We start from the raw sequence: 14,962 nt of genomic DNA on the forward strand, positions 1-14,962 counted from the left end.
AGTTTTTCAAATTTTCAACACGTAAGTAAAAACATAAGGTTCCTTTTTATTGTTTAATAGTGATTTCGCGATGTCGTCTGTATAGGTCTGATCAAGGTTTGTATATATCATCGCAATACACAATATTTGATGTATTTGTTAAGATAGTTCTGATCAATTTCTGGTGTCGGGGTTAGTAGCTGCAAATCAGCAAACAATATTGCGTCAGGATGGGGCAAATGTAACAAATGTAACCGGGACAGTTGTAACACTGTTACAATTGCCCCTTATGCGTTTCTTATGTAAAATATTCACTTGCATTGTAATAAAACCCATTGTTCAACCATCCTGAATTATTATATTCTACAAGAAAACAGCAAAGGGAAAAAGGAGGCTGTTCGACTGAAGTGATAGTCTTCAATCAAAAAAGAAGAGAACTGCAAGCAGAAGCGCAAGAAGGTGTCAGGAAAGCAGCTATGAAGGCGACGAATGTTTTTGTTTAGTTTGTCTTGAGAAGTGGTCCAATAGTGTATCTGGTGAGCAATGGGTGCCGTGCTTAACTTGTGACAACTGGTCACATGAGAAATGCACCAAAGGAGACAGCTTTTACATTTGTCATAACTGTCAGTCAGAATGATCAGATATATATTTGTTAGAAACAGTGTTTGGGACCTGGTATGGTTCGATTAGCCTACTTATTAACAAAATCACACTTAGATAATTCTTAATCATTGTGTAAGGGTACATGTTATTTCCAGCAAAAAAATAAATTGTATTTCTAGTAAATGCTAGTATGTTACATTTGCCCCCGAGCAAGGGTCAATTGTAACATTTGTCACACATTTTTAAAACATTAATTATGAATAGCATATTATATATGGCGGGATCGTGACTGCATAATATCAATAACAACATATTGTAGTGTTTCTATGCCGATTTTCACGCTCCAAAGATAAATAGTTTCATAGAAAATGCATCCTTTGTCAAAATTGTTACAATTGACCCCGCTCTCCCCTACCTACATAGCGGTTGGGATTGTTGACGAAATCCGGAGCAAGAAAAACCTGTAATCACATTCTCTAAGTTGGTCAGTATGTAATGGTTAGCTGATACATTCAGAAAGGGAAAAGTCACCAAGTTCAAAAATCGAAATGAAAGCAGGATTTTTAATATTTTGCTGGGCAATCAAAGCTATGAAGATCTTTACAGATTGTGAAAATGTTACAGTGGGATCCATGAGTATTATCATGCAAATTGTCCATGACTATTTTCATTAAATTTTCTCTTACATCTTATGTGTTTCTAAGCGATGGATTTTTTATATATGCTGGGGCAGAACTTGTCAACAGCTTGTTTTGAGTTTTATTTTAATTCTTGAAGCTCTTATTGGGTCATATAAAGTGTGATGGTGATGGACAATTTGCACAGTAATACTCATGGATCCAACTGTATAATGGTTTGGCAAGTGACGGAACAAGTAATGAGTTCGATTATGTTTCACGTTATAGTGAAAAGTGAAAACGTTAGGGAGATTTCACACCGAAGCGACACGCGGCACATGTTACCTTGGAATGAACCAATCAACGTCAACGTATTCCATCGTAGCTGTACAACAGGACACACAAGAATGCATTCGACTGGAGGATTCTTCACTTGTCACTTTGTGCGAAATCTCTTATGCCCGCTTTAGACGAAAGCAGTTTCCTTAGCATTAACGTTTGGCCATGACCAAAATGCTACCGTGTAAAGTGATAAATCTTATGGCTTTCAAATGCCATGGCATATTTCATGGCATTTCTCAAAGATAGAACTCGTCCAATTTGTCCTATTTCCTTAGAATTTTTCATTGCATAACCAACCAGAAGCGACCTCTAGATCACGAGAGCAGTTGTAATGGCGGCCGCGTGAGATGTAAACAGTGTATTACTTCAAATTTTTAAAAGCCGATAACTATTCAACCGATAGGAATAACGTTTCCTATAAAACGTTATTAGATACAAATCAATGGCGCTGCTTAAATACATACTTTACAACGTTTACTTTTAACGTATGAAAGAATATTTTAGTTATTTCAATTGTAAACACCGTGCACTCAGCATAGATGATGGTGTAACTCAACATGCCTTTCGTGCTGCATATGTTATACATTGTAATCGCAAAAGCTTGCCGAAAAGTTACATGAAATGATTTCGTGTAAAGTACAAGTACTATCTGCTATGAGATTTTTGGAAGCATTTACGTAGCATTTATGCTAGCAAAAATTTTAATGGAAATGATTTCGTCTAAAGCCGGACTTACACTTGCAATGCGAGAGTGATAGGTTTAAAATCGAAAATCTCTTACAGACGTTGATACGATATACGACTAGAAATTCCTAGTAAGAAGGATCCAAACTCGAACGCCCACCATTCCTCCCACTCAAATAGCAAGAATTTCACACAAAGGGGGAGATTTGATTGATATATTTGGTGTTTTAAGTCCACTTTATGCACAGTAAGGCTAATCAGGACTGGACCTACAGTTTGAAGTGGGATCCGAAACACTATGTGCCTCCACCGGGTAACGAACCCGGAACCCCTTAATTACAAAGGAGGAGAGAGAGAGAGAGATAGGACGAGAAACAGAGATTGATTGATTTTGTTTACTTTACTTCCCTTTTCTGCCACTTTTTTGCTAATAGCGAGGATGAGGATCAGTGATGATACTGATTAGAAGACACTCAAAAGGAATACACCTGCCCAGGCCGGGATTGGAGCCCGGGACCACTGGCGTCGTAGCGCACTGTGCTAACCACTCCGCCACGCAGGTCGGCGAAAAAGAGAGAGCTAGAACAAAAGAGACAACGAATCAGTCGGAAATAAATAGACTGATCGAAAGAGATGTAGAAAAGGAGGATTGAAGAATGGGAAACGGAAGAATAAAGAAAGAGAAGAGAAAGTGAAACAGAAGAGAAGAAGTGGCGTAACTGCACGGGGCAAGGTGGGCATTCCCCCTAACCTTCGACGGAAGTCAATTCTAGGAGGGCAAACATTGACGGCCAAGGGCACCTGCAGGGGGGTCACAGAGGAGCAATTGCCTCATTCGATTTCAAATTTTGTGCAAATAAAAAAACATTTTCTTATTCGCTTCTCTCGCAAGCCCTGCTTTTCTCAGTTTCGTCAAGTTCAGAGCCGCAGCTATGAGGGTGGCGGAAGTCGGCCATGGATGTCGAACGATCTAAATGAAAGAAGTTGTATAAGAGAGAATACCATGGCGACCAGTGAAATTACTTGTGTCCTATTAAATCAATATTGTTTTCAATTGGAAAAATTGGATCTAAAATTTTTCTTATGTATTTCAATAATAGAAGACTAAAATTGGTAAACGCTGTAAGTGCCACAATAATTCAAACACCGTTTTCCTCGTCAAACTGTGAAATGTGCCATGCTTTATAATGTGGTAAACGTGAAAAGTGGCTGGTAGCCCTCTAAGTAGTTCAAAGGGCGTGTAAAGAGGTCACTAGTGTGCACGTTCTTACGGGCTGATGTGCGGAACGATGCGATTTCCCAACACTTTCGCTTTTGACACTTACAACGTTTACCAATTTTAGTTCTCAATATGTGTTGTACAGTAAAACCTGTCTATCGCGGAACATGATGGAACATGAGCAAAATTTTCCGTATTAACAGTTTTCCTTCTTATACAGGTTTGACTTTAAATACAGTATAGAGCGCTGCAGGAAATAATGGAATGACAGATTTAGAGTACTAATGGATCTACGCAGTGGCGCAGGAACGGGGGGGTACAGGGGTACATTGTACCCCCTTAAATTTTTGAAGGGGGGTACTGTACCCCCCTAAATCCGTAAATCGAGTTGTACCCCCCCCCCCCCTTAGTAATTTGACAGCAGACGCAAGGTGCTACTGTTAAAAGAACCTATTTTCAGTTCGCCCAATAAAAAAAGTGTATATTGTTTATAACTTATAAACATTATCTTCCTTACCACAGAAATTCAAACCATTCTACTACATTGTGGTTGCTACTAGTTAGTTCATTGACCTAAGTTCTTGGAAATTTCTTTAAGGAGATGAAAATTGTTTAAAATGTGTGTGTGGAACGATGGAATCAGATTTGCTCTCAGAAAATCACGCTGCAGACAAATGCTCCTTTGCGTAAAGTGGGAGGGGGGGGGGGTACACTTTTCTAAAGAAATGGTCACGTCGATTCGAAGATAAGATACAAATCTTCATCAGAAGGGTATATGTCTGTTCCAATTTCCTTTTGAATATTTAAATGGAATTTTCCAAAACGAAATAATTACACGAACGAGACGAGACACGACAAACCAACTCGGGGGGCCTTGTAATCAAGGGGTCCCGGGTTCGACACCTGGCGGAGGCACAAGTGGTTCGGATCCCACATTAAACTGTAGGTCCAGTCCCGATTAGCCTTAATGTGCATAAAGTGAACTTTAAACACCAACTCAACTCAACAACAACCCAACTCGGGGGTACAATGTACTCCTGTACTTCAGCCATATTTTTCATAACTTTGTAAGAGGATGTTCGGAAACCTATACTTAAATATAAAGATATTTATTGTTGAAAATAGAGTCCCGATTAGCCTATATGAGCATGAAGTGAATCTGGAACAAGTTTTAATAACTTCAGAGTGGAAACCGAAACAATAATAAAGACAAACAAGAACGAGAAGGACCTCACCACACAGGAAACGAGTTGAGGCTGTGACAATGCTCGACTCATCGCAAAACCATATCATTCCTAGGTGAAATGACACTTTCCCTAAACATTTAAATAGAGTGCAATTTGCGATTTTACCAAGAGGGGGCGGGGTTAGTTTTACCTATGTATTAAGTATACTTATAATTGGACATTAATTGCTTAGAATCTAATTTTTATATCGAATGTAACACAAACACAATGCCATTTTAAGTTAAACCCTAAAGTCAAACTGTAAGGAAATTAAATTAGTCAGATGAATGAACGAGATAGGTGAGACTCACTGCAGGTTCTATTGGTAGATTTTAGATTGGATTCACAAAGCCTTTGAGTGATGTTTGATTGATTTATTTGGTTTATTTTACTTCACTTTTCTGCCACTTTTCGCTAATCGCGAAGATGAGGATGAGTGAGGATATGATGAAATTGATGGACATTCACAAGTAACACCCATGCCCAGGCAGGCCAGGATTCGAACCTGGGACCTGTGGCGTCACAGCGAACGATGCTAACCTATCCGCCACGGAGGCCGGCGAGATGGGAATGTGTCTTGGATTTTCTTTGTAGATGCGAAAATCTTTAACTGTGACTCATACATGCTTTTGCTTATATTAAAGTTTATCTCTTTACATAAACGAGAAATTGACATGTCATCCAAAATGGTATTAAATGCACCTTTTTTTAATACCATTACATACGAAAAGAAACCTTGGCCGGCTCTGTATATTGTCCACCAACGATTGAAAAGGGAAAAAAAAACTCTTGAACGTATGGATTTCCTTGCTTCCTCTGAGATCTGAAGGATTTCGCTTTTGTATATGTATTGATAGTGTGTCATTAGCTACAGCTAATAATATAACAAATAAATGCTTTATCAAGTATTTCACAAATATTTCAAAGTTAGACTTCTTACGAGTTGATCGTGAACCATCTCAACACTCTGAGAAAATACCAAATACATGGCTTCTAAAAGGCATTGGATGTGGGACACATCTGCCATAAATTGTTTAAAGATATTTTTATGTGTAGCTATGGGACATTAAAATTAAAATGAACTGAACTGAAGTGAAACTCTATAAATATGATATATTCAATAATGTGGTTTCTCTATCCAGTGGGTGAGAGGTTTGGGGTGGCTCAAGATCCTCCTCACCCCCCTTTAATCTCAACCTCCATTAAAATGAATAGATGTTCGCAATTTTCACATTTCGAGGGCCTCCCCGATGGCGCATTGGTAGCAACTTCACCTTGTAATCAAGGAGTCCCAGGGTCAATAACCGGTGGAGGTACATAGTGGTTCGGATCCAACTTTAAACTGTAGGCCAGTCACGATTAGCCTTACTGTGCATGAAAGTGGACTTAAAACACCAAATCAATCAATCACAATCAATCAATTTCACATTTCGAACTCCTGATTTTCCGTTCCGTTAAATTCAAATAAGCTCGGAACAAGATCCACAGTTTTATATGTTTCAGAATTGTTATCTGGTTTTAAAATTTGTTCTTTTTAAAAAAAATACAAAAAAAACATGAATTCTAAAAACAAATAAAAATATTTATGCAAATTTTGCATTAAACAACAGGACATTCGTGTATGCTGTTCTAAAATAAAATATTTATCATGGCTTCACATTATATCTAGGTACCAAGGTCGTATTTAGGGAGGTCCAGGGAGTCCGGACCCCCCGCCCCGAAAGACTTACCAAGTAGTAATGGTAAATAATCAAAATATAATTGTTTAGCATTTGTTATATAATTGATGATTATTTCCGCTGAACTTATTGGAAGGCAAGGAATTTGGCTCATACGGCTTTGAGGGTTCTAAAGATTTATGCACACTACTAATGATAATATCCGTAAAATAAAATATTAATAAGGAACTTGAATTTTCGCTAATTTGATGTAACTCCTATTTTGTTATTCAATAAATATTCAATTCCTTTTCTATTTGATATTAAATTCCTTGCCAGGGCAGTTGTTTTTATGCAAATCTTGGCGATCTTAACTACACGTAATCTAGATAATGAATACGTGCTGTTATATCTCTATTCTTTTACTATCTTTTACCTGTTCATGTAATAATAACAATACAATATTAATTAATTTACATATTTAATTAATATTTTAATTTAATTAAATATAATTATTTTAATTTATTGTAATTATTATTGCGACACTTGGTTGGACCCCCCGAAATGTATGTCTAGATACGTGCCTGCTAGGTAATATATATATGGGACGCTGAATTTTGTACCCCCCCAAATGAAAAACGTTCCTGCGCCACAGGATCTACGTACATGAATAAAAATGCCTAACAGTCGCAATAAGCATAGCAGAGATTATAATATGTAACTACACAACATGTTGGTACACTTTTTACAGTATTGTAAAAACGTACAGTTGTACTTATGTATCTTTTCGAACCCGGGACACCTGGCGTCGTAGCGCGATGTGCATAGAAGGAAAGAGAAATATCGAAAGATGGAAAGAGAGAGGTGAAGAAAGATTGAGATAAATGTGAAGAAAAAAGAAAGAAACAAAGACAGATAACAAGAAAAATAGAAAGATGACGAAAGAACTGAGGAGAAATAGACAAAGGAAGGTGGAGAAAGAGGGTAAGAGATGAAAGAAAGAAACGGAATCGTAAAAGCTATGGGTATTGTAGCGCATTCTTTCATATCGACAATGTTACCGAAAAGCGAGTGGCAAAAGAGGCGTGTTCCACTTACAGTATTGCATTGTTTTCTTGTGAGCGAAAAAAAAGAAAGAAATTTCCGTCTTACTGAGAATAAAAACATCTCGTTGGTTTCTAAATGGTGTTCCGTTTCCGCGTTAAGGAGGTTTCCGCCTTAAGCAGGTCATTTTCATGTATAAAATCGGTCCGTTCTGGGGACTTTCTTTTTCCGTGTTTACAGGTTTCCTTCTTATAGAGTTTCCGGGATATACCGTTTTTACTGTATACTATATGTATTGAATTCATATTGAATACGTACACAATTTAGTGTTAGCATGTTGCAAATGAATTTTCTTATTTTATGTCGCTCCATGTTGCATATGTGTAAAATATAATTGTATACATGAAAGTTATACATGTTATATGTACAAAAATAATTATCATCGGAATGCATTTATCATTCATTTTCTGCCATTCAAAAATACAGTTTGTGTGCTTGTTTTCCATCATTAGCTAATGTGAAATTGGTGGTGTTGAAAAAATATTTCAAATCGTTTGACCAAACAAATGCTTTAGCACCAACTTCCACCCCCTTTTTGCGTAATTTATGAGGATAATAACTTCTTTGATACTACTACTACTATCACCAGTAATAATAATAATAATAATAATAATGCCATTATTATTGTTATAATAATAATTATTATTATTGTTGTTGTTGTTGTTGGTACGTTTATCCTGGTACTTGCCCCTGCAGGACAAAAATTCGTGGTTGCGCCTCTGAGACAGACAGAAGAATAAAGAAAGAAGAGAAAGTTTAGCAGAAGAGAAAGACAAACAGAAGAATAAAGAAAGAGAAGAGAAATACAAACAGAAGTATAAAGAAAGAGAAATTGAAAGAGAAGAGAAAGAGAAACAGGGGATCAAAGACAGAAAAGAAGAAATAGAGCAAGATAGAGAGCACTAAAAGGGAACAGTAGAGAGAGAAAATGAGAAAGAAAGAGAGGAAACGAGGAAAGGAAAGATAGAGAGAAAGGTAAAGAAAGAAAAACAAGGGTGGAAAAGGAAGGAAGAAATAAACAGAAAAAGAAGCGAAAATAAAAAAGAGAGAAATAAACAGAGGCGAAAACAAAATAAGAGGGTGAACACTGAAACGAGAAAGAAAAGAAGAAGGAATGAAGGAAATAAAAAGAGGAAGAGAACGCGAAAAGAACATACTAGAGTAGTCATGACCACCGAAGCACATACTCAAGTAAACCTGATTGACATCCCTGACGTGACGTCACTGAATACATCTAAAACATGCTACCCAAACACCATCAGTGCTATCATAACTAGATAAGCATCTCCGCTCGCCTGGTTGAGTTCAAACTAATGTCCTGCTTTCGAAGAATTGAATACTCAAAAAAGCTGCTCCTCGCGAAACTATCGATTAGCAGTTGAATCAACCGACGCCTTCCGATCAAGAAAAATTGTCGAACATGCTCTTCATTGGAACGCTAGATGGGACTTTCAAGAACATGAAGCTCCTTGCCTGTATTAGGAATTCTTGTAGAAGTACAAGGAAAAAGCGTCTAAAGAGGAATGCTACATAATTAGAATTTATGAACAAAAACGCGTCTGACTACCATGCTAAAGGTCCCGGGTTCGATCCCCGGCCGGTTCAAATCCGGGAACTTTTCTAACGTTGGAAGCGGCCCCGTCGCCCACCCAGAGTCGTTACATGGGTACCTGGGGGAAACCCTGGGGGGTAAAGGCGGTCAGGGGCGTGATGCTGATCACATCACCCCCACTCACGACCGGATCAAGAAAGTGTGGGGCGTTACCCCCACACCCCCTATACGCCTTCATGGCGTGGTGCTAAGCACAGGGGAGCACTTTACTTTTTTACCTTTTGCTTAGTGAGGAGCAGGTTGAAGTCAAGCCAGGAATTTATAATGCTTCCAATACAAACTTTAATGTGTAGTTGAACAATTTGATATTTCGTAAAAGCTGTATTAGCATAACTGTATAACTGTTCGTCCATGACAACTGTCGAAATCTCTAAAATTATCAGCTACCAATCACGTACTTCCCTTTGTATGACGTTTAGGCATCTACGCTTGCTTTGAGGCTACTGCTCTACTTTGACCCCCTTTTGGACGTCCGTGATCACACCCTCCAAATTTCAATACGCACTCCTTCGCACCCTTGGTGTCGATGCTGAACATCAGTGTGCAAACAAACATACTACTGAATGGCAAGAAAACTTTTGGCCTGTAATTTGGTTTTCGCCCTTGGCCCTTTCCAAAGTTTTGTGTACTTTCGGAAGTGCTTTTCTTCACTCGGCATCAGAGCTGGAAGGATAGAAATGCAGAAATTAAGATTATACGAGGCATATTTTTAAAGTAAATACTGCGACATATTGTGAGACCTTTAATAAACTACGTCGTGCAATCCAAAACAAAAGGCGTGGCATGCTCAGTAAACGGATCGTATTGCTTCACGACAATGCTCGTCCACACGCGACGCATCGAACCCAAGATCACATCGCGTCATTTGGGTTGGGAACAAATTGATCATTATACCTATAGCCCTGACCTAGCAACCGGTGACTATCATTTGTTCCTGCACTTAAAGAAGCACTTTGTCGGTCAGCGCTTTAACGCAGATGACGACGTGAAAACGTCCGTGCAAAAGTGGTAATCACATCAGGCGGCCGATTTCTATGAAGATTGCATTCAGAAGCTGGTCGTACGATACGATAAGTGCCTTAATGTAGCTGGCAATGATGTTGAAAGGTAGATGTAGGCTTTTATGTAAAAATAAAATTATTACAACATGTGTCCTTGAGTTTATGCAATATCAAAACGGAACTTACATTAAAAAAATGCCTCGTAAAATGGGGGGAGAGATAACCACGTCGAAAAGGTTCGAAGGAACTGAATAGAAGCAGAAAACATGTTCCGGAAAATCTCCAGCGCACAGAATAAGAAACAGAATAACATATAGAAAGGTTATTTCCTTATAGGATGACGTCACAGAACCCTGCTTGCAATGGCAGTTCAGAGGGTCAGAATGCCACTCCAGCAAGGACTGACACGTGACCGTCAAATACAATAGACATACGAGGGGATTTATCCTGAGCAATACAAAATACAATCTTGTCATGAGAATGATACATGAAAGAAATATGGTTTGTTATGACAAATTACACTAGACCATCGGGGTCACCAGCTTTTTCACGGGGGTTTATACAAAGTGGCTAGAGATATAATAATTTTATAACTTAAGGCATTATTGCATTATTGTAATTTTATTATTATTTTTATTTCTTTGCGGGGATTTTCAACTCAATACAGTATATCTGATTAATAAATATCCGGATAAAATGTTTTTTTTCTAAATTTGTATAATTTCGTAAATGTAACATATATTTAGCAAAATAGTCCTGGACTGTATTTTTATGGAATATCATTTTTTTATTCTCTCCCCCCCCCCCTTCCAAGTTAAGCCCCATGTTTGATTCTGCCTTTTCAAAGTTAGGTACAAGTGAAGCCCATCCTAGTTGTTTTGGGGTTAACATAATCGTCAACCCAAAGGAAGATAAAGTTCCCCGTGCATATAGCTCCGTGCCATGAAGGCACATTTTAAGGATGCAGGGGTAGGGCTCCACACATTCTCGATCTCAGCCATTTTGGGTGTGATCAACACCACGCTTCGACCGCCTTTACCCCTCGAGATGAAGTTTGTAGACAGTGCCTGCAGAACTGTCCAGCCGATAACCTTACTCTTTTAGCCCGACCCTGTGGCCGAGCGGTTAGCACATCGCGCTGCGACGCCAAGGGTCCCGGGTTCGAATCCTGGTCGGGCTTGGTTGTTTGTGAATGTCCATTCATCAATTTCATCCTTTCATCACTCATCCTCATCTTCGCAAATTAGCCACGAGGCACAAAACGCGAAGTAAAATAAACTAAATCAATCAATCAATCAATCAACCTTACTCTTTTAGATGTTTCACCAAGCGATTGTTTCTTGAGCATTTTTTCCAAGACCGGAGATGTGCAGCGCAAGTTGTCAGTGAGATGTCTTTCGGCCAATTTACCAATTCGAAGTTTCTTTTATAAAGCTGGGTTCACATGGATGGAGACGTACGTCTGACACCCACATTGGTTTCCTGGAAAAACTAAAGGAAGACTGTGATTGGAGGCTTCGGATATACAGTTTTTTCGAAGATAAGGTGCGAGACCATTGAAAAAAATATACTTGTTCAACTAGAAGCAACAGCCTGTAATCGTTCTTAACAAAATGAAAAACGAGGTAATGGAAAATTACATACAGCAAATCCTTGCTACAAAGATTGATCTGGGAGTGAAAGCCTTCCAGCTATCAATAAATATTCCTGCCGGAGATTTGGGCTCTGTTTCTCTCCTTGCAAAAGAAAGAAAATAAGCAATCAGCCTTCACGAAGTCTGTAGTGTCTGCCTTTTCCACATAAATACGCTATGTTCCTTGCGATTTTATTAGTCTATTTCGTCGTCACTTTTAAACATAGCGTGAAGTACATCGGAGGAAGCGAAAAACAGCTACTGTTATAATTTCTATATATCAAATTTTCCTATTTCCAACCGCTTTGAGTTGGAGTTTTTATTTTATGTCCACTTTATGCACAGATTGGCTAATCGGGAATTGACCTACAGTAGACTTCATAGTACTATGTGCTTCCACTCCTATTACCAATGAAACGGCACAAACGTCGGAATTGATTATGTGCAGTTTTTTAAGTTTCAAAAAGCTTACATCTTGCTTTCTTTCCTCTTTTCTGTCCTTGATTCCTTGTTTCTCTTTATCTTTTGTTTCACTTTCTCTTGTCTTTCTCTATTCTTCTGTTTGTCTTTCTCTCCTATTTCATTTTCTCTTCTCTTTCTCTATTCATGTCTGTCTTTCTATTCTGTTTTACTTTCTCTTCTCTTTCTTTATTCTTCTGTTGTCTTTCTCTTCTGTTTCACTTTCTCTTCTTTCTTTATTCTTCTGTTTGTCTTTCTCTTCTGTTTCACTTTCTCTTCTCTTTCTTTATTCTTCTGTCTGTCCTTCTCTTCTGTTTCACTTTCTCTTCTCTTTCATTATGCTTCGGTTTGTCTTTCTCTTCTCTTTCTATCAGTCTATTTATTTCCGACTGATTCGTTCTCTCTTTTGTTATAGCTCACTCTTTTTCGCCGACCTCCGTGGCGGACTGGTTAGCACAGTTCGGTCTCCGGCTATAAAAAGGGACACCTAGAACCTGAAATACTCGATTCCGTGCAAGACGTTATGTGTGTTGCCTAACCGTACGTCGGTGGTATAGTGGAATCACAAGCAAAACAACCTGCGCAGACCCACGACTCTTGTGCACCGTACTCCCGCGACCAGGGGAGGGGGAGAGTGGACCATGCTTGCTTATGGCCCGAGCTGAACGGAAGAAGGGAAAGCTTCGCGAGGACGTTTCGTCCAAGGTTTTTTCCCTTGTGGTCGCTCTAGAAGCTGAAAATTTACTATTATAATCCACTTATCGCCATAGACTTAGGCAACGCACATAACGTCCTGCACGGGAGCGAGTATTTCAGACTCTAGGTGTCCCTATCTATTGCCGGTAACTGTACGTACATTTTGAATGAAGAACTGCCATTATATATCTATTGATTTTATGGTTTTAAGTATGGAACGAATATACAGAGTAGTGTTCGTTCAAATCTCCCTATTTTCAATTAATTACTGTGAACGAAGTACGATGAATTGTGAAATAACTGTAACACCAAATGAAAGGCCAGATCTTCAAGTTTTGTTTTCATGACTTTAAGTTGTCCGTTTGCTCACTACGCAGCGCCACGGTCGCATAAATAAAAATGGCGACTGTTCAACAACGCGCGCAGGCAGCGGTGCGGTATGCTGAGACAAAATCTGCGATTGCAACGCAACGAGATTTCAGACAAGTGTACGGAGGAGTTGCACCTGATGCTAAATCAATTAGGCTGTGGTTTAGTAAGTTTAGTTTCTAACAACCGGCAGTATCCTAAAAGAATCTGGTGGAGTTCGCCGTCGTGTGTCGGAGGAAAAGGTGGAAGAAATTCGAGCGGGGTTTCAGAGAAGCCCGAGTAAATCCATCCGCCAGGCATCTAGGCAATTCGTGTGTTTGCGACTCCAGTGAATCACATCCCAGAGTTACGAACCCGCATACGTGATGCGATTGCAACAGTAACAGGGGACATGTTGGAGAGAACATGGCACGAAGTTGAATACAGACTGGATATTGTTCGTGCTACCAATGGGGCACATGTGAAGGTGTATTAGTGTGTGGAAAATAAAATTTATCTCAAAAATACTTGATCGGACCATGAGCGGATCGTGACCTGAGCGTTACTTGAGCGCTAATGTGAAACAAGCCTTCGTTATATACGATCTTATGTAAAATAACAAAATCTTCCGAATCCGTTTATATATGTAATATAAGTATCTCTTCTGCGTAACAACCGTACTAAGTGTATTTTCCAGTTTTGTTACAGTAGCTTTCAAGTACACAGACAAATGTACTAAAACGAATTGCCTAAGTTAGGCTCTTTAGCATAATTTGCGCGATACTTCTTAGCTTTCCATGCAACTAAACGCTTAGGAATAAAGTATTTAATTGCATATTGATTCGGGCTACAATTATAAGACTAATCACAAAATTAAACTTCAATATCAGGGTAAGTGTTGAAATATGTATCTGCAATTATCTGCAAATTTTACACTGCCGGTTTCCAATACGTATTCTCGCGTCTATTAGCCGCACGCGTGTATAAGCCGCACCCCCTTTTTTGGCCTTAGATTTCAGGAAAATAAAATTGCTCGTGTATATGCCGCACCTCGTGTATAAGCCGCACGATTGGCCTCTTTTTGCGTTGGTAGCCAATTTCAAGTAAGTATTTTAAAAGTATGTTAACCTTTATTTTAGCGCAATGATCTACATATTAATAGCGTATCATTCAGTTTGAGTCCTCAAAGCCCTTATTCACTGTCGTTGCTGCTACTCGTTGAAATATTTTCTGCACAAGAGGTATTGTCATCTTCATCACTAGCATCATCATCCCACAACATTTCATCCTGGGTACCATCTAGGGCATTGGATATGCCGCACTTCAGAAAACCCTTCACAATTGTCTCCGACTTTTCACTTTCCCATGCTGCCAGAATCCATTCACACACTTGCTTGACAGTCGGACGTTTGATCTTTCCTGGTGCTGAAAGCTCGTGGTTTCCTGCACTAATCCAGTCATTATACAGACGCCGGAACGCAGCTTTAAACGAGCGAATTACACTGCAGTACACTGCAGTACAGACGTTAGACCCCCAGGAATCACAGCTACATCCGTTTTCAACTGTTGTAATTTTGTCTGCATTCTGTCTGTTAGGTGTCCATGAAAACTGTCCCACACCAGCAAACTCTTTTGCTTCAGCAATGCACCAGACCTTCTATTCCACACTTGGTCTATCCAGTCCAATACCAGTTCTTCTTCCATCCATCCTTTCTGCTGGGCACGTATGATAATACCCGGCGGAAATGCCTCCTTTGGCACGTTCTTACGCTTCAGCACAA

Source organism: Lepisma saccharinum, chromosome 3 (assembly GCF_977018435.1).
Source record: "Lepisma saccharinum chromosome 3, izLepSacc3.1, whole genome shotgun sequence".
Lineage (NCBI taxonomy): Eukaryota > Metazoa > Arthropoda > Insecta > Zygentoma > Lepismatidae > Lepisma > Lepisma saccharinum.